Source organism: Heteronotia binoei, chromosome 21 (genome assembly GCF_032191835.1).
Source record: "Heteronotia binoei isolate CCM8104 ecotype False Entrance Well chromosome 21, APGP_CSIRO_Hbin_v1, whole genome shotgun sequence".
NCBI classification, from domain to species: domain Eukaryota; kingdom Metazoa; phylum Chordata; class Lepidosauria; order Squamata; family Gekkonidae; genus Heteronotia; species Heteronotia binoei.
This window is the reverse complement of record NC_083243.1, coordinates 187,732,046-187,751,430: the sequence shown is the minus strand read 5'-3', so window position 1 is coordinate 187,751,430 and position 19,385 is coordinate 187,732,046.

The following is a 19,385-nucleotide window of genomic DNA, read 5'->3' as shown; positions in this document are numbered from 1 at the left end:
GGGGAGTGAGGAGAGGAACGGGTGAGGCTTTCTGGGTATGCCCCCCCCCTTTTCAAAACTTGTCACTATTTGCTTTCTGCCTCCCTCCCCCCCTCCCCCGCCGTGTCTATTCAGAGTAAAAGCTCCTAGACTCGGTTCTGCTCACATTCGCTTGTTATTACATGCAGATGATGCGGTTCTCTTGTCGACCTCTCGTGTTGGATTAAAACGCTTACTGCACCGTTGTCACGAATATTGTGCGGGTAACAGACAGAGGCTAAACTATGAAAAATCAAAGGTACTGGTCTTTCCTTTCCTCCCGAAAATCATGTAAGCGGACTATTAGTGGTAACAAACTAGAACAGGTTAAGCACTTCAAATACCTGGGCGTCTATTTTCAATCCAACGCTACTTGGACCCACCATTGCAGAATGGCTGTTAATGTAGCTAAAGTTAGTGCTGCAGCAATATCTCTCTTTTATTTCTCTGACAGAGGTAATCATTATGTGCCAGCAGCACTTTTATGCTAAAACTCGAGCGCAATTATTGTTTGGGGTACCTCTCTGGATTGATGCAGTTGACATTTCAGTTGAACGTGTCCACTCTACCTTTTTGCGAAAGATCATGGGGGTACCTATGTGTGTTCCTTATGCCGTTTTATGTTTGGAGTGCGGCAGAATTTGTTGGCTACTAAGGCATGGGTTCACACTATTAAATTCTGGTTATGACTCCACTTCAGCTCTGATCCACTTAGTTTTCTGTACCAGCTACTTTCTGAATCTGATAATTCTAGCTGGCTAGCTTACATTGAAGCTAAAATAAATCCCCTGAACCTATCTTTAGAATCCTTATCCTTGCTTTCTGAATCCAAGGCTTTTTTTTAGAAATAAAATCTAGTCTACTGAGCTCAGAGCTACAAACTCTTTATAGTCTTGCCGATAGAACCTGTTCTCCCCTAAATTTAGGGATTGTTCCAAATGCAAATATTCCAGCTGTGTACCTCTACCAACTTCTAGCTCCAAATTTGCACACTGCCTTTTCCTTAGCCAGATACAATGCCCTTCCGTCAGCCATTTTATTTGGCAGATTCCAAGGGACTCCCTATTCAAGTAGGTGCTGCCCCTGTAAAATGGATTGCGTTGAGACTGTTGCCCATGTTCTTCTTCAATGCCCTCTCTATTTGGCGTCCCGCTGGGATCTTTTATACCCCATATTGGCCCAAATTTTAGAGACCTCTGATGATTTTAAGGTGCTTTTCTTGCTTGATAATTCTGATCCGGAAATAACAGAATTAGTAGCAAAGGTTTTTTTTATAGAGCTATGGTTACTCATCCTGATAAGTAGTACTATGTATCAGGCTTTACTATGTTGCTACTTTGTTTTTATCGTGTAATCCTAATTTTATTCTGTATGGATTATGGATTATGTTAACATGTAACCTGGCCGACCTTCTATTTTATATTCTTATATATGCCAATAAAGGCTGTCTTGTGTGTGTGAAAAGCCCACTTTGGTTGCAACTCTATTTCATTTCTGGGAAAGAGAAGCATTCCGAGCCCGAGCATATTTGCCTTGGGAGTGGAGGCTTCCTTGAGAGGGGAGCTTCCAAGTCGCTGCCTCAGCATCCCTCAACACAGCACAGTCCCAATTCTTCAGCTGGAGCAGAGTTTCTCCAAGTAAGTCTGGGGAAGAACGAAGGGAAAAGCAGGAGGAGCTTCAGAGAGCTTGTGGGGAAAGCTTGGACAGATAAGTACCTATCTCCCAGTGCTAGCCAGCCAGAGCTGGAGTGAGCTTGGCGCCTCCTGCCTCCTTTTCCTCCTGCTGGTGACATTGTGACAGGGCCATATGGGACTCCTCAGGCAGCAGCCGATGCAGGTGGAGTCCTGGGGTGGCTGAGGTGGTGTGCGTGGGGAGGGGGCACCCGCTGCCCCTGTGGCCAGATGGTGCCCTAGGTAGCCACCTACCTGGCTTACTGAGTAGCACCTGCTGAAGGTGAGGCATCACTGGGACATACACCAAAGGCTGGAAGGCATAAAGCACGATTGATCTATCAATAATAAATAAAAGCCCAACCGTAGTGACAAATCTGAGAATTTTCATTCCTTGGATGTGGCCTATGCAGGATTGGCTTGCACAATCTCTGGCATGCCATTGTCTGATTCTGCTCTCCCCCCGCCCACCACAGGCCCCGTCAGGCAAGAATCCCACCAGAAGGCCACTGAACTTTGAGTGAGACAGTTCTCTGTTGATAGATTCTCCTGGGGGCTTACTGATCAGTACTGCCTCTCCTCAGGGCCTGTTGTAGGAAGTCCAGGACAGTCCATCCCCACCCCCGCTGCCTGTAGCCAGAAACTTTTAGATGGAGGGACAGGGGATAAAATTTTAAGGGGGGGGTACAAAATGATATCACAAACTTTAAAAAACCTGGGCAGCCTGCTCCCCTGTTGAGTTACCATGGTGGTACTCCGAGAGTGTGTGTGCCAGTGTGAGAAAGCAGCGTGAGAGCGGGGAAGGTGGCAGGAGAGCGGGAAAGCTGGCATGAGAGTGGGGAAGGCTGCAGGAGAATGAGAAAGTGGCAGGAGAAGAAGAAGAAGAAGAAGAAGATATTGGATTTATATCCCGCCCTCCACTCCGAAGAGTCTCAGAGCGGCTCACAATCTCCTTTACCTTCCTCCTCCACAACAGACACCCTGTGAGGTAGATGACGATATTGGATTTATATCCCGCCCTCCACTCCGAAGAGTCTCAGAGCGGCTCACAATCTCCTTTACCTTCCTCCCCCACAACAGACACCCTGTGAGGTAGATGAAGATACTGCATTTATACCCACCCTCCACTCCGAAGAGTCTCAGAGCGGCTCACAATCTCCTTTACCTCCCTCCCCCACAACAGACACCCTGTGAGGTAGATGAAGATATAGGATTTATATCCCGCCCTCCACTCCGAAGAGTCTCAGAGCGGCTCACAATCTCCTTTACCTTCCTCCCCCACAACAGACACCCTGTGAGGTAGATGAAGATATTGGATTTATATCCCGCCCTCCACTCCGAAGAGTCTCAGAGCGGCTCACAATCTCCTTTACCTTCCTCCCCCACAACAGACACCCTGTGAGGTAGATGAAGATACTGCATTTATATCCCACCCTCCACTCCGAAGAGTCTCAGAGCGGCTCACAATCTCCTTTACCTTCCTCCCCCACAACAGACACCCTGTGAGGTAGATGAAGATATAGGATTTATATCCCGCCCTCCACTCCGAAGAGTCTCAGAGCGGCTCACAATCTCCTTTACCTTCCTCCCCCACAACAGACACCCTGTGAGGTAGATGAAGATACTGCATTTATATCCCACCCTCCACTCCGAAGAGTCTCAGAGCGGCTCACAATCTCCTTTACCTCCCTCCCCCACAACAGACACCCTGTGAGGTAGATGAAGATATTGGATTTATATCCCGCCCTCCACTCCGAAGAGTCTCAGAGCGGCTCACAATCTCCTTTACCTTCCTCTCCCACAACAGACGCCCTGTGAGGTAGATGAAGATATTGGATTTGTATCCCGCCCTCCACTCCGAAGAGTCTCAGAGCGGCTCACAATCTCCTTTACATTCCTCCCCCACAACAGACACCCTGTGAGGTAGATGAAGATATTGGATTTATATCCCGCCCTCCACTCCGAAGAGTCTCAGAGCGGCTCACAATCTCCTTTCCCTTCCTCCCCCACAACAGACGCCCTGTGAGGAAGATGAAGATATTGGATTTATATCCCGCCCTCCACTCCGAAGAGTCTCAGAGCGGCTCACAATCTCCTTTCCCTTCCTCCCCCACAACAGACACCCTGTGAGGTAGATGAAGATATTGGATTTATATCCCGCCCTCCACTCCGAAGAGTGTCAGAGTGGCTCACAATCTCCTTTCCCTTCCTCCCCCACAACAGACACCCTGTGAGGTAGATGAAGATATTGGATTTATATCCCGCCCTCCACTCCGAAGAGTCTCAGAGCGGCTCACAATCTCCTTTACCTTCCTCCCCCACAACAGACACCCTGTGAGGTAGATGAAGATATTGGATTTATATCCCGCCCTCCACTCCGAAGAGTCTCAGAGCGGCTCACAATCTCCTTTACCTTCCTCCCCCACAACAGACACCCTGTGAGGTAGATGAAGATATTGGATTTATATCCCGCCCTCCACTCCGAAGAGTCTCAGAGCGGCTCACAATCTCCTTTACCTTCCTCCCCCACAACAGACACCCTGTGAGGTAGATGAAGATATTGGATTTATATCCCGCCCTCCACTCCGAAGAGTCTCAGAGCGGCTCACAATCTCCTTTACCTTCCTCCCCCACAACAGACACCCTGTGAGGTAGATGAAGATATTGGATTTATATCCCGCCCTCCACTCCGAAGTGTCTCAGAGCGGCTCACAATCTCCTTTATCTCCCTCCCCCACAACAGACACCCTGTGAGGTAGATGAAGATATTGGATTTATATCCCGCCCTCCACTCCAAAGAGTCTCAGAGCGGCTCACAATCTCCTTTCCCTTCCTCCCCCACAATAGACACCCTGTGAAGTGGATGGGGCTGAGAGGGCTCTCACAGCAGCTGCCCTTTCAAGGACAAACTCTGCCAGAGCTATGGCTGACCCAAGGCCATGCTAGCAGGTGCAAGCGGAGGAGTGGGGAATCAAACCCGGCTCTCCCAGATAAGAGTCCGCACACTTAACCACTACACCAAACTGGCTGGAGAAGGTGGCAGGAGAGCAAGAAGACCACAGGAGAGGGTGAAAGTGGCAGGAGAACAGGGAAGGCGGCAGTAGAGTGATAAAGCAGCTAGAGAGCGAGGAAGCCACAGGAGAGCAGGGAAGGCGGCAGGAGACTGAGAAAGCTGCAGGGGAGCGAGAAAGCTGCAGGAGAATGGGGAAGGTGGCAGGAGAGCGAGGAAGGTGGCAGGAGAGTGAGAAAGTGGCACAAGAGTGAGGAAGGCAGCACAAGAGCAAGAAAGCGACGGGAAAGCAGGGAAGGCAGCACAGAGAGCGAAACACTGGCAGGAGAACAAGGAAGGCGGTAGCAGAATGGGGGAGGCAGCATAAGAGCAAGAGACCTGAGAGGAAAGCAGGGAAGCCAGGGAAGGTGGTGGGAGAGCAATTGCAGCAAAAAACATTGGAGGGGCCAGAAAGGTAAAACAGGGGGGAGATTTGTGGGGCCCAGCCTCCTGGGGCCCCTCCATAGCTACAGGTTTGCCTCCCCACAAATAACATTGCCGTGAAGCAAACATTAAGCAGTAGTCATTAAAAAGAAAGAAGACTGACCTACCTCACAGAGTTGTTGTGCAGATCAAAAGGGGGAGAAGAGAATGATGTAAGCTGATATGGTGGAGAAAGACTGTTCTTTTCCTAGGTAGAGACTGCAGGGAGGGGGAGGAGATGGAAAGCTGAAGTCAAATCATTTCCCCTACAGAAAATGGCTGCCTTGAAGTGCATACTCTTTGTTATACCACAACACAACCATGTCAGGCCAAAAAAGACAAATCATACCACAAGCACATGCTGATGCTAAAAGCTGCAAGGCCGAATATGCTAGGAAAAGGCAGCAACTATGCACTGAAGATGAAAGGAATACTGAGCTTCAGTGCCTGCATGATTGTCAGGTCAGGGCACTCATCCAGAGCCTCTTTCTAAAGCCCATTGTATTTATTTTCACAATGGGTCTTATTCCTAGTGTGTAATGATACTGAAACAGTTGTTGGAAAGTGTTCTGTGTGTGCGTATTTTGCACCAAAACCCCCCCGAAAGGAGCCACTTATATCGCATGAGATTCCTGAATTACCATGAGGAAACGTGAGTATAGATATTTTTGAATATGCCTTCTTCCCTTCTTGTGGTAGATGATTTTTCAAAATATCCAGAAGTAGTGAGCTCGCCTGATAAGACTGCAAGAACTGTGGCTGATAAACTGAAGGCTGTGTTTGTTTGCCATGGCATTCCTAAAAATGATTGTGAGTGATAATATGCCTTTTGCTAGTCAAGAGTCTCCAGTTTGCTCATGATTGAGCAATGTCTTAGTGCCTCAGGGTACCCACAATCAAATGGAATGGTGGAAAGAGCACTTGTTCCATAAAACAACTTGTTAAAAAGGCAGAAGATGCACATGTTTGGCATTGCTGGAATATCACAATACATCTGTTACTGGGATGTTGTATTCACCAGCTCAGATGCTGATGGATAGAATGTTAAAAAGCAAACTGCCGGTAACTACTGGTTTATTGCACTCTAAAATACCCATTAGAGTGCTGTGAGTGGATCTTCAGAGTGTTCAGGATAGGCAAACAATATTCAGTGTTCAGAAAGGCAAAACCCCTTCAGCCTTTACAACAAGGAGATTTAGTATGGACAAGTCCATTGAAGGTTGGCTTCCTGCAACTGTAGCAGAAAAGTGTGACCAGCCCTGTACATATTGAGTGATGACTCCAGATAGATGTATTTATCTGCATAATAGATGCAGTTAAGGCATCAATGTAGGCTGAACATAGGGCAAGATATGTCTACTGTTCAGGCCTCAGATTCAGTGGGAACTCACAGGAGCACAGCTCCTGAACCTTTCTGAGAGTTCCACCTCCTCCTTCCCGCCTTGTCCATTGAATAGCAGGTGCAGCTGCATAACAATCCTGGATGAGCTCCACCACCTATTTTTCTACAGAACGACCCCTGCTGCTGTTAAAGCCGATATGCAATGTGGGGAGCCTTATAATATGTCTAGGTGGAATATGGAAGATATAAAACAGGATAATGATGTACTCAATGAGACGCATGTTTTGCAGGCTGAAGAGAGGCATTCCAGCTATGTAACATTGCATGGAAAACTTTTTTTGCTGGAAAGATATATATACCTTGATGATTGCATTATTTGTATAATACATAAGAACATAAGAGAAGCCATGTTGGATCAGGCCAATAGCCCATCCAGTCCAACACTCTGTGTCACACAGTGGCCAAAAAAAAAAATTACACACACACACACACACATATATTTATATTGTGGCTAATAGCCACTGATGGACCTCTGCTCCATATTTTTATCTAACCCCCTCTTGAAGCTGGCTATGCTTGTAGCCGCCACCACCTCCTGTGGCAGTGAATTCCACATGTTAATCACCCTTTGGGTGAAGAAGTACCTCCTTTTATCCGTTTTAACCTGTCTGCTCAGCAATTTCATCGAATGCCCACGAGTTCTTGTATTGTGAGAAAGGGAGAAAAGTACTTCTTGCTCTACTTTCTCCATCCCATGCATTATCTTGTAAACCTCTATCATGTCACCCCGCAGTCGACGTTTCTCCAAGATAAAGAGCCCCAAGCGTTTTAACCTTTCCTCATCGGAAAAGTGTTCCAACCCTTTAATCATTCTAGTTGCCCTTTTCTGGACTTCTTCCAGTGCTATAATATCCTTTAAAAAATATTTTTAATTATGTTTTAATCTATTTTATATGTATATATGTTTGTATTTTTTTTTTTGTGAGTGGGAGATGCGGTGTAACGTTCCTTTAAAAGGAGCAGTCTCCCAAGCACAGATGTAAAGTATATATTACCTTAGTGTTTTTCTCGAAACCGGTTGTTTGTCAGTTAGCCCTTGAACAAGAAGCGATGGGCATCTTTATTGTATAAGGGAAAAAGTTATCTCTCCACAAGGTGGCACTAAGAAGCTTTTTTCCTTCGATATCTTTTTTTCTCCTTACACTTCAGCATGAACAAGGGAATATTAAAGGCAACCCCACCGGCCACTTCTGTCTCAGTCTCTTCACCGAGTCATCCTTATGATGCCATCTGGTATGTAAGCACATGTTTTAAGTCAGTCAAGAAAGGTGCTCCTCGTTTGCCCTACGTATGTGAAGTGAGAGACATACTTTCATGGAGTCTTGGAGACAGAACTATTTTTGACATGTGATTTCAAATGTTGTATTTGCCGAGAGCTTCAAATATAATCAATTAATATGTCTAAGTAAGTACTGTAGCTCAAAAACAAAGTTTTAGTACTTTTAAACATAATGCGTGATTAACAAGAATTCTTGAGAGATTTCATACAAGCAAGAAGCGCTGAAGCATTAAGTGCTATTTCAGTACTTACTAGATAATGGCATTCAGGGCAATTCTACATCACCAGGTTAAGCTGGTTTCACAGTCATTACTTGTAAGGATACTAGCAGAAGGGTTTTTTTTTTTAATTATCCATAGCAGCATACTAGTCTCAGGATTCTCTGGGAAGGTGGAAACACTGATTTTACAGCCAATTGATTTAAATAACAGTGTATTAAAGAAGTATATTTATTTTAGAAAATTATACACATCCTTTTCCCCAGTTGAGGGCTCAAGATGGTTTACAAAAGTGTACTATGCATGTACCAATATTAGAAACAATAAAATCATAACACAGATCTTCCCATCATGAATAAAACAAACAATTCTACAATCCACACAAAGGCAATAAAATCAGTGAAGGGACCATTGGAGTTGCGCTTACACACTGTCCCAAACGTAGGTGAAGAGGGGAGAGTTCCCATCTGTTCCAGAGCATTAGAGCAACCACTGAGAAAAGTAGTGAGAAAACCACTGCAACACACTAAAACTCTCTGTGTGAGGAACAAATATAAGTAAGTGAAAAGAGGATGAAACTCCTGTTCACACTCTGCAATCCTAGAAACACTTTCTTGAGAATAAGATATTCTGAATAAAATGGATCTTATTTCTGAATAGATCTGTTTAGGATTGCTCCCTCTGTCTACTTAGCTCTCTCTTTCGAAAACGGAATAAGGGCTGAAACAGATGTAGCAGCAGTCTAGTGCCATGTAAAGATTCCAATACGTATTCTGTATAAATGCACTTACTGTGGGCAAATGTGCCAGAGCTAGTGACACACACAAATGGTCCAGTTCATATGGTAAATGTTCCTGTATGTGGTGGGGAGGGAGCATGTGAGCATTTGCAAAGGCAAACACTTTATCCTCACATCTGTTTCATCCCTGATGGCTGAAGTGTTCTCTACATGATGTGTTTACGCTTGCTACTGCTGCATTGCTGTGTTCCCTTAAAGTGATCTGCATTATTTTTTTGTTATACTGGCTTTAAAATGCTATTTGTTTAGACAAGCAACATTTTTGTTGGTTTATTATTAGTAAATTCACTGTCATCTATGGATGTTTTCTCAAAAAAATATGTCCCATGATGCTAAATGAGATTTACTCCCTAGCAGCAGTTCATAGAATTGCTGTTTTGATTTCGTAAAATGATGGCGCAAGTTATATAAACAGATAATTTATATTTCTGTCGCAGGGTAATTTACATACTTAAGGACTATCATGGTAAGCTCCAGTGATCAAAAATTAAAATCATCATCCTATCTAGATTTTCAAGAGTTCAGGAATGTATTGCTTTACATTCTTAACTTTTGGGATTGAGTGTCAGAAGCTCAATTTGATTCTGGGTGTGCTATCAAATTGTTTGCATACATGGCTGGTGTTTGTTTGTATGTGAAACACGAAAGTGTCGGTGGAGTATTCCCCACTTTTTTTTTTTTTTTTAAAAAGATTAAATTATACTCAATTTGATTCTGGGTGTGCTATCAAATTGTTTGCATACATGGCTGGTGTTTGTTTGTACGTGAAACACGAAAGTGTCGGTGGAGTATTCCCCACTTTTTTTTTTAAAAAAAAGATTAAATTATACTCAATTTGATTCTGGGTGTGCTATCAAATTGTTTGCATACATGGCTGGTGTTTGTTTGTATGTGAAACACAAAAGTGTCGGTGGAGTATTCCCCACTTTTTTTTTTTTTTTTTTTAAAAGATTAAATTATACTCAATTTGATTCTGGGTGTGCTATCAAATTGTTTGCATACATGGCTGGTGTTTGTTTGTACGTGAAACACGAAAGTGTCGGTGGAGTATTCCCCACTTTTTTTTTTTTTTTAAAGATTAAATTATACTCAATTTGATTCTGGGTGTGCTATCAAATTGTTTGCATACATGGCTGGTGTTTGTTTGTATGTGAAACACGAAAGTGTCGGTGGAGTATTTTTTTTTTTTAAAAAAGATTAAATTATACTTAGAATGAATACTTAATGTTATTACCACGATCGTTACTAGTGTAACTCAGTAGGGTTCCCCCCCTCCCCACAGTGCTGTAACTACAGAAGAGTTGATTTTGTACTCTTTTTGATTACCAGAAATAACACACATAGAGATCCTACACGTGTTTAATACTCCTCATAATTCTTTGACTGGAAGGCAGACTGTCTAGCCTCTCTGTGGTACCATTATGCCCATTTTTGTATGCCAAACGCCTTGTGCACTTTGAGGAGAAACAGATTTGTAAAGTCCCTTTGCCAGTCCAGATGAGCTTCGTTTAGTTATTCTCTGTATGAAAGACAAAATGGAGCCTCTGCTCTTCCCCCACAATTAGCACATCCTGAGGAATATTATACAACAAATAGCTAGTCAGCACATGCCTCATTTCTACCATCTTGGGAAGGCGATGGCAGGAATGGTGTGTAAGGGGCTAACTATTACCAACTGCCAATCCCCCAACTCTGCTAAACTGTCACACAAGCATCCTTATCTGTCAGCAACCCCGGCTCCTTAGGCAGCCGTTAAAAGAGGCAGGTTGCTTATTTGTCTTGTCAATTGTGAGCAGTTTATGGCCTTGACTGATTGGACTCAGTAAATGTGGGAAGAAATAGCCTTTGCCTCTTAATTACATACACATTATTTCTAGTTTACACACACACTCGTGCACACAAACCACATGTGCTGACTTTGCAAAGGGGAACTTGCGAGATAAACTATTTCCAGACTCCTGAAGACATAATGCCTCATGGTTTCACTCATGGAGCATAATGGCATTTCATCCAACTTCCCCACTTACCATGCTTCATTGCATTTATAATTCCCCCCCTTAAATTAACTCCTTTTCCCTTGACTGCTTCACTTCCATTTTCACTTTAGAAACCAATTTGCAGTTTCAAAATTGTTTTGACTATTTCGTTTATAGCCCAGTCATGGGGGCAGAATAAGAATATGTATCAAATTTGTGTCCTCTCCAGCTAACCATATTAATGCTTTGAAGTACAGCAACTGGTAAATAAAAGGACAGTGACGGTGGGTGCATGCTGGGGGCATCTTTTTCAGCTTGCCTCATTCACCAAACATCCCTTTCAGGCACCTGGCATGATGCTAAGCAGCAGTCCATTTTTTCTTCTCTCTAGACCGCGATCCACCTTGCTATGCTATGGTTCTGGTTTTCTCCACTCTCATAATAGAATACTGCAGAGAGCCTCTCAAATAGTGAAGAAACTATAATATAGCGGGATCAACACAAGGAAGAGGCGAAGTGGTGGTGATCATAGCTCTTTGTTTCAGTACAGCTTAGTATAGGGCTGCTAAGACTGGGGAACTGGGCCAACGGGGCCAACTTATATACACTTCAAGTTTCCCACGCTAGCATGCTACTGGATCATTCAAAGTTTCCCACGCTAGCATGCTACTGGATCATTCAAAGTTTCCCGTGCTAGCATGCTACTGGATCATTCAAAGTTTCCCACGCTAGCATGCTACTGGATCATTCAAAGTTTCCCGCGCTAGCATGCTATTGGATCATTCAAAGTTTCCCACGCTAGCATGCTACTAGATCATTCAAAGTTTCCTGCGCTAGCATGCTACTGGATCATTCAAAGTTTCCCATGCTAGCATGCTACTGGGTCATTCAAAGTTTCCCGTGCTAGCATGCTACTGGGTCATTCAAAGTTTCCCATGCTAGCATGCTACTGGGTCATTCAAAGTTTCCCATGCTTGCATGCTACTGGGTCATTCAAAGTTTCCCGTGCTAGCATGCTACTGGGTCATTCAAAGTTTCCCATGCTAGCATGCTATTGGATCATTCAAAGTTTCCCGCGCTAGCATGCTACTGGATCATTCAAAGTTTCCCATGCTAGCATGCTACTGGGTCATTCAAAGTTTCCCGTGCTAGCATGCTACTGGGTCATTCAAAGTTTCCCATGCTAGCATGCTACTGGGTCATTCAAAGTTTCCCATGCTAGCATGCTACTGGGTCCTTCAAAGTTTCCCACGCTAGCATGCTACTGGGTCATTCAAAGTTTCCCACGCTAGCATGCTACTGGGTCCTTCAAAGTTTCCCACGCTAGCATGCTACTGGGTCCTTCAAAGTTTCCCACGCTAGCATGCTATTGGATCATTCAAAGTTTCCCATGCTAGCATGCTACTGGGTCATTCAAAGTTTCCCATGCTAGCATGCTACTGGGTCATTCAAAGTTTCCCGTGCTAGCATGCTACTGGGTCATTCAAAGTTTCCCACGCTAGCATGCTACTGGGTCATTCAAAGTTTCCCACGCTAGCATGCTACTGGGTCATTCAAATTTTCCCACGCTAGCATGCTACTGGGTCATTCAAAGTTTCCCACGCTAGCATGCTACTGGGTCATTCAAAGTTTCCCACGCTAGCATGCTACTGGATCATTCAAAGTTTCCCATGCTAGCATGCTACTGGGTCATTCAAAGTTTCCCGTGCTAGCATGCTACTGGGTCATTCAAAGTTTCCCACGCTAGCATGCTACTGGGTCATTCAAAGTTTCCCACGCTAGCATGCTACTGGGTCATTCAAAGTTTCCCACGCTAGCATGCTACTGGGTCATTCAAAGTTTCCCACGCTAGCATGCTACTGGGTCATTCAAAGTTTCCCACGCTAGCATGCTACTGGATCATTCAAAGTTTCCCACGCTAGCATGCTACTGGGTCATTCAAAGTTTCCCGTGCTAGCATGCTACTGGGTCATTCAAAGTTTCCCACGCTAGCATGCTATTGGATCATTCAAATCAGCAAGGGGCCTGTGATTGGAGCAGGGCAACAGGTATTTGGATCCTGCTGCCCATTGTTCCCGAGTCCCCAAGCTCAGTCCTTTTGGCTCCACTGAGCCAGGCAGGAACACCCATCCTGGTCTTCACTTTGGTCCTCATACACAACAGAAACAAAAACACTTAGTAGGGTTTCCAGCTCCAGGCTGGGCGTAGCCTTGGGTGGGCTTCAGCAGTGCATAATGCAGGGGCGGGGAACCTTTTTCCTGCCAAGGGCCATATGGATATTTATAACATCATTCGCGGGCCATAAAAAATTATCTACTTAAGAAAACAGTGCTCCGCTGAGGGAGAATGATTCAGGCCAGCAAAATTAATGCAATTTTTTTTCCATTTAAAGTCATGTGGGGAGAGCCTAACCTGGCACACACACACACACACACACGCGGCCTGCCACCCTAGACAAATACATAAGTCCAGTGCTTTTTTGTAGAAAAAGCTCAGCAGGAACTCAGTAGCATATTACTTTTCATCTTATTTGTATTTATAGAAGGCACACCTGCTTTTAAATGGGAAAAAGTCTCCCTTGAACTACTATAAAGGAGCAGAAATTATAAGGGGTAATGGGTAATTTAAAACGAGGGACTGGGCAACCTCTTCACCTTCAGTGCTGAATCTTCATGATGCCACTACGCAGGAAGCTGCCTTTTACTGAACCAGCCCATTTGTCCATCAAGATCACTACCATCTACTCAGACTGACAGTGGCTCACTAGTGTCTCAGGCAGAAGTCTTTCACTTCATTCATCACCTGGTCCTTTCAACTGGAGATTCTGGGGATTGAACCTGGGACTTCCTGCATGCTAAGCAAATGCTCTACCACTGAGAAATGGCCCTTCCTCTACTTTCCACCACAAAGATGCATATTGGCTGGGGAGATTCTGGACTTGCCTGGAAATGTTGCAGCCTCACATTATGAAAGAGATCACTTACAACCTTGCTTGTGCATGAACCTCATCACATATACTAACCCATCTTCCACTATATTTTAATGTATTCTTTTTTTTTCTAATGACATGCTAGAATGATGTTTATATGTGTGTTACATGTTTCAATTAAACCTCTTGAGAAACTGATGCCCTCATTTTAAACCCAGAGCTAACATCACAACAGACTCTTATTTATGGCACGTCACATAGACACCAATCTGCTATTCTGACTTATATTTCCCCCTTGTTGATGCAGCCCAGTTAACATAAACTAACAATCACCAGACCCCAACTTGTGCTTCTTTTAATCCGCTAACAAACATTTCCATGATTTTGTCTACTAATTCACTGCCCACTCTCTCTATATTTAGGACTGTTTTGCCATTCCATCCTATGGTCTAACGAAGTGTGCTTCTAGCAGATGAAAGCTTACTTTCGGAATAGAACTTCCTTGGTCTTAAAGGTGCGGCTTGACTCCTACTTTCCGCAACTAGCACAGTTGTTGTTCTGTAGTTTCTTCTTCCCTGGTTTGGAGGTATAAAGGCTTCTGCCTGTATAGGTTCTCCATCTGTGTGTTTGCGGTTCACTTTTGTGGTACTCTCCCACAGTTTACCTGGCCAGCCTGGTAGGGATGCAGAAGATTTACTAGATCCAAGCATATGACCGCTCTGCACATTCAGTCAATACATGGAGAGGGAGAACAGGCATGCCCTTCTTCTGCCTGGCAATCATGGAAGAGAGAAGCAGCTCCTGTTCCTTTCTGCGTATTTGACTGAGTGTAGGAAGGGCTTATTTGTAGAGGGTTACCAATGGATAGGCAATTAACTTATACAGAGCAGCGGTATAGCTCTCCGTGGTGTCAGGTCTGATAGGTCAAAAGCCTCTCCGGAGGGAGCTGTCCTGGCTGGTGCACACTAGTGGCTGAACCACTAGAAGCTAGAATTCCACCTAGGAGCTATATATGGAGCTGGTACCCCTCTTCCTGCTGCTGGAGAAGAAGTCCCAATCCTGCCAATACATGGTGTGCTGTCTATCCTGAGCGGGACTGACTTTATTGCTTGTTGTGTTCTCTTCTACCTTGCCTGTGCTTCTGTTTGTGTCTATGATCTTCTTTGTTCTTATAATCCTAGGGGAGATTGTGGGGATTCTGAAGGTGAACAGTTTCACCCAGGGGATTTTTGATTTAACTCTTCCACCAGGTTTCTAACTGGAGCCTCCCTCTTGAGTTTCCATGCAGTTGGGACCCTGAGGTATAGTGGCAACCATCAGGGGACTCCTCTCTCTCTCTCTGAGAAGTTCTCCTCCCAAGTTGAGGCTAGGCCAGGCAGACCCTGTCAGATGGAGAGCCGGTTTGGTATAGTGGTTAAGTGTGGGGACTCTTATCTGGGAGAACCGGGTTTGATTCCCCACTCCTCCACTTGCACCTGCTAGAATGGCCTTGGGTCAGCCAGAGCTCTGGCAGAGGTTGTCCTTGAAAGGGCAGCTGCTGTGAGAGCCCTCTCCAGCCCCACCCACCTCACAGGGTGTCTGTTGTGGGGGAAGGAGATAAAGGAGATTGTGAGCCGCTCTGAGACTCTTCGCAGTGGAGGGCGGGATATAAATCCAATATCTTCATCTACCTCACAGAGTGTCTGTTGTGGGGGAGGAAGGTAAAGGAGATTGTGAGCCGCTCTGAGACTCTTCGGAGTGGAGGGTGGGATATAAATCCAATATCTTCATCTACCTCACAGGGTGTCTGTTGTGGGGGAGGAAGGTAAAGGAGATTGTGAGCCGCTCTGAGACTCTTCGGAGTGGAGGGTGGGATATAAATCCAATATCTTCATCTACCTCACAGGGTGTCTGTTGTGGGGGAGGAAGGTAAAGGAGATTGTGAGCCGCTCTGAGACTCTTCGGAGTGGAGGGCGGGATATAAATCCAATATCTTCATCTACCTCACAGGGTGTCTGTTGGGGGGAGGAAGGGAAAGGAGATTGTAATCCGCTCTGAGACTCTTCGGAGTGGAGGGTGGGATATAAATCCAATATCTTCATCTACCTCACAGGGTGTCTGTTGCGGGGGAGGAAGGGAAAGGAGATTGTGAGCCGCTCTGAGACTCTTCGGAGTGGAGGGCGGGATATAAATCCAATATCTTCATCAACCTCACAGGGTGTCTGTTGTGGGGGAGGAAGGGAAAGGAGATTGTGAGCCACTCTGAGACTCTTCGGAGTGGAGGGCGGGATATAAATCCAATATCATCATCTACCTCACAAGGTGTCTGTTGTGGGGGAGGAAGGTCAAGGAGATTGTGAGGCACTCTGAGACTCTTCGGAGTGGAGGGCGGGATATAAATCCAATATCTTCTTCAATATCTTCAATGTGGCAAATACATTGATGGAAGGCCTGCGAAGGTGGAACATTTACATCTGTATGGACCCTTGGCATTCGATCAACAGGCATTCGCTCAGCCCTGGAGGCACGGAGGCAGAAGCAATCACAAATACAGACACAGTGAAGCTGTTTTGGGTCATCAGGCTCCCCGTGTAAGAGAATCCAAATATACAAATAAGAGTACCAAATATGTGTGCTGACCTGGCCTCATAGTGAGGCAGCTTTGATCACAACTCAACTCCCATGAACCATCAAGCCATCACAAGGTGAAATCAGGACAGATTGAAATTATATCACTGATATTTCGGTCTGTTGTTGCCGACTGGTTCTTACTGCTGTGCTCTCCTGCCACTAGTTTTCCCAGAGATCTTTTGCATGTCATCTAGATTCTGCCTCTCCCCCCCCCCCGCCCCCACAGAGCATGTGAAACTGCCTTATTTTGAATCAGACCATTGGTCCCTCCAGCTCAGTATGGTCTATAATAACTGGCAGAGGTTTTATGGGTCTCAGGCATAGAAGGGTCTTTTCTGCTACTTATTCTTTAACTGGAAACGACAGGGATTTGATTTTGTTTATTTACAAAATTTGTATCCCACCTTTCTTCCCTTACAAGGACCACTAAGACAGATAACAATGCAAAATATACAATAAAAAATATATTTTAAAACCGTTAAAATGAACCCCCCTTCAAACACATATCATTAAAACAATTTAAAGAGTTAAAATACATATAGCGCGTAAAAACAGTAATTAAAACATTGGTTAGGAAGGAGAGATCACTGAAGGAATGCCAACAAAAAGTCTTCCCCCATGGGTGAAAGATGGCAACAGAAGGGGACAGATGAAGGGAGGGACTGTGGCTCAGTGGTAGAGCATCTGCTTGGGAAGCAGAAGGTCCCAGGTTCAATCCCCGGCATCTCCAACTAAAAAGGGTCCAGGCAAATAGGTGTGAAAAACCTCAGCTTGAGACCCTGGAGAGCCGCTGCCAGTCTGAGAAGACAATACTGACTTTGATGGACCGAGGGTCTGATTCAGTATAAGGCAGCTTCATATGTTCATATGAAACTCCCAGGGAAGAGAGTTCCAGAGCTTTGGTGCCATGACCAAGAAGGCCCTCTTCCAGTTTGCCACCCACCTAATCTGAGAAGGCAGGGGCACCCAAAGCAGGGCCTCCAAAGAGTAAAGTCAAGACCAGCACCTTGTACCCAGAAACAAATTGAGATTGAACCTGCGACCTTCTATATACAGAGAATGTGCTCTGTTCTTGAGCTATGGCCTCGCTCATTTTGTTTTAAAGAGCTTCTTCCTCCCACTAATGCTGCTGCACAAATTTCCTCCACCCCCCCAATTCTCACATTTCAATTGCAAGTGAAACAAGAGGTTGAATATCCTTGGCCACAGCTCAAGTCTGTGTCAGATTGTTGGCAAAGTTTCCTGTAACTCATTTCCTACCATCAGGCTGACAACAGGGAGACTTGTGCATCCCCCACCCAAGCACTTAGCTCCCCACTCTGGATGTCAATGACATTGGGGTCACTTCTGTGGAGCATTCTGGCTAGAACAGAGCGATGTCTTCAAGAACAACAACAAAAAGTCAATGTCTGGCCTTGTTAATTCACAGCCAGCTGCACCTCAGTTTTGGGAGGGCTTGCAAACATTTGGATTAATCTCTGAGCGTCCCAGCCCACTTGAGCCTGCTGGAGAAAGAACTGGGAAGGAAATCCATGCTATGCTTCCAAGCCCAGTCAGAAATACTACAAGAACAGCCTCTTCAGGGGTGATCTCAGCTCCAGCAGGAAGTGTGTGTGATTCTGAAAATCCATCTCTGTGAATATTCTATTCATTCAGTGAACACGAGAACCTAAAAGTAGCCATGCTGGATCAGACAAATGGTCTGTCTAATTGTCTAACATTTTATTTCCCACTGTGGCCTCTGGGGTGCAATGAAAGACCTATTAGGAAGACACAGAGTCTATAGCCTCCCAGTGTTTTTGCCTGCAGCTCTGGCATTCAGGAGTTACTGCCTCTGAACAAGGAGGTTCCATGTAGTCACTGCAGCTTATAGAAGTTAAACTGTTGTGTCAAGTCAGCAGATTCAATAACGATTCTTTGTTGATAACAAAGTAGCTAGTTTATTGATATCATGGTTCTCGACTACAGTGAGATTGAAAGACTAAAGATCATACAGTAGAATGCAATCATATAAGGTATACTTCAAAGGGATTCTTGAGGGAGGGGTACTATGCAGGGCACATTCACACATTGATGTTACAATTTCTTTCTCAGGCCTGCTTTGGCCTTGAGCGTCTTTTGGCTCCAACCTCTCCCGATGCCCAGCCTGAGAAGGCCCGATAAACTCTCTCACATATTCCCATTTCAAAGCACAACTACATAACAAAGGAAAGGGGGGGGGTGCGGAGAGTTCAAGCTAGCAGCATTGGAATACAGTATGGCTTTACCCAGGATGCTTCTCTCCTGAACCAAAGATTGAGTCCAGGCCTGACCAAAGTTAAAGCAGACTTGACACTGTTGTGTGTAACAAATTATCAAAAATGAATGGATTTTCAATTATTTTTCAGTTAGTAATACAATACTCTCTTAGACATATGAAAAAGTTTGTTTGAAAAAAATCTCCTTTCTCAAATGTATATAATTTTAGTGTGAGAAACTGTAACATTTCCTAGGATACAGGAAAATGTATGTGCGCGTAGAAAACAGGAAACAATTAATGGATGAAAATATTTATAAACCTACCTTTATCTTAGAGAACTGGGACCAAGTGCTGATAACACCGCTATAACAAATATATTGTGAAGCATGTAAGAACAATAATTTTAAAAGCCAGCTATTACAGATATTTAAAAGTCCAAGCAATCTTTCTTCTATTAATAATCACTCATGCTGTCAGCCAAAAGCCCTTCTAAACGTTCACCGTCACATCACCTGGGAAACTGCAGAATAGCTGTAGATCTTCCAGTGTCCTCTGGAAGACTGTTGCACAGCATCAAAGCAACTGAAAAGCCTGTAGACAGGAGGCTGTTTGTACTCTCACAGATGTGGAAACCGGTAGAAAGCACGGTTGTGCTGAATGGAGCTGCCACATGGGTGCAGACCAGCAGAGATGGACCTTGAGGTATGTGAGCCCCAGGCCATGAAGGGCTTTAAAGGTAAATGCCAGAAACTTCAACTGGCCTTGGAAACCAG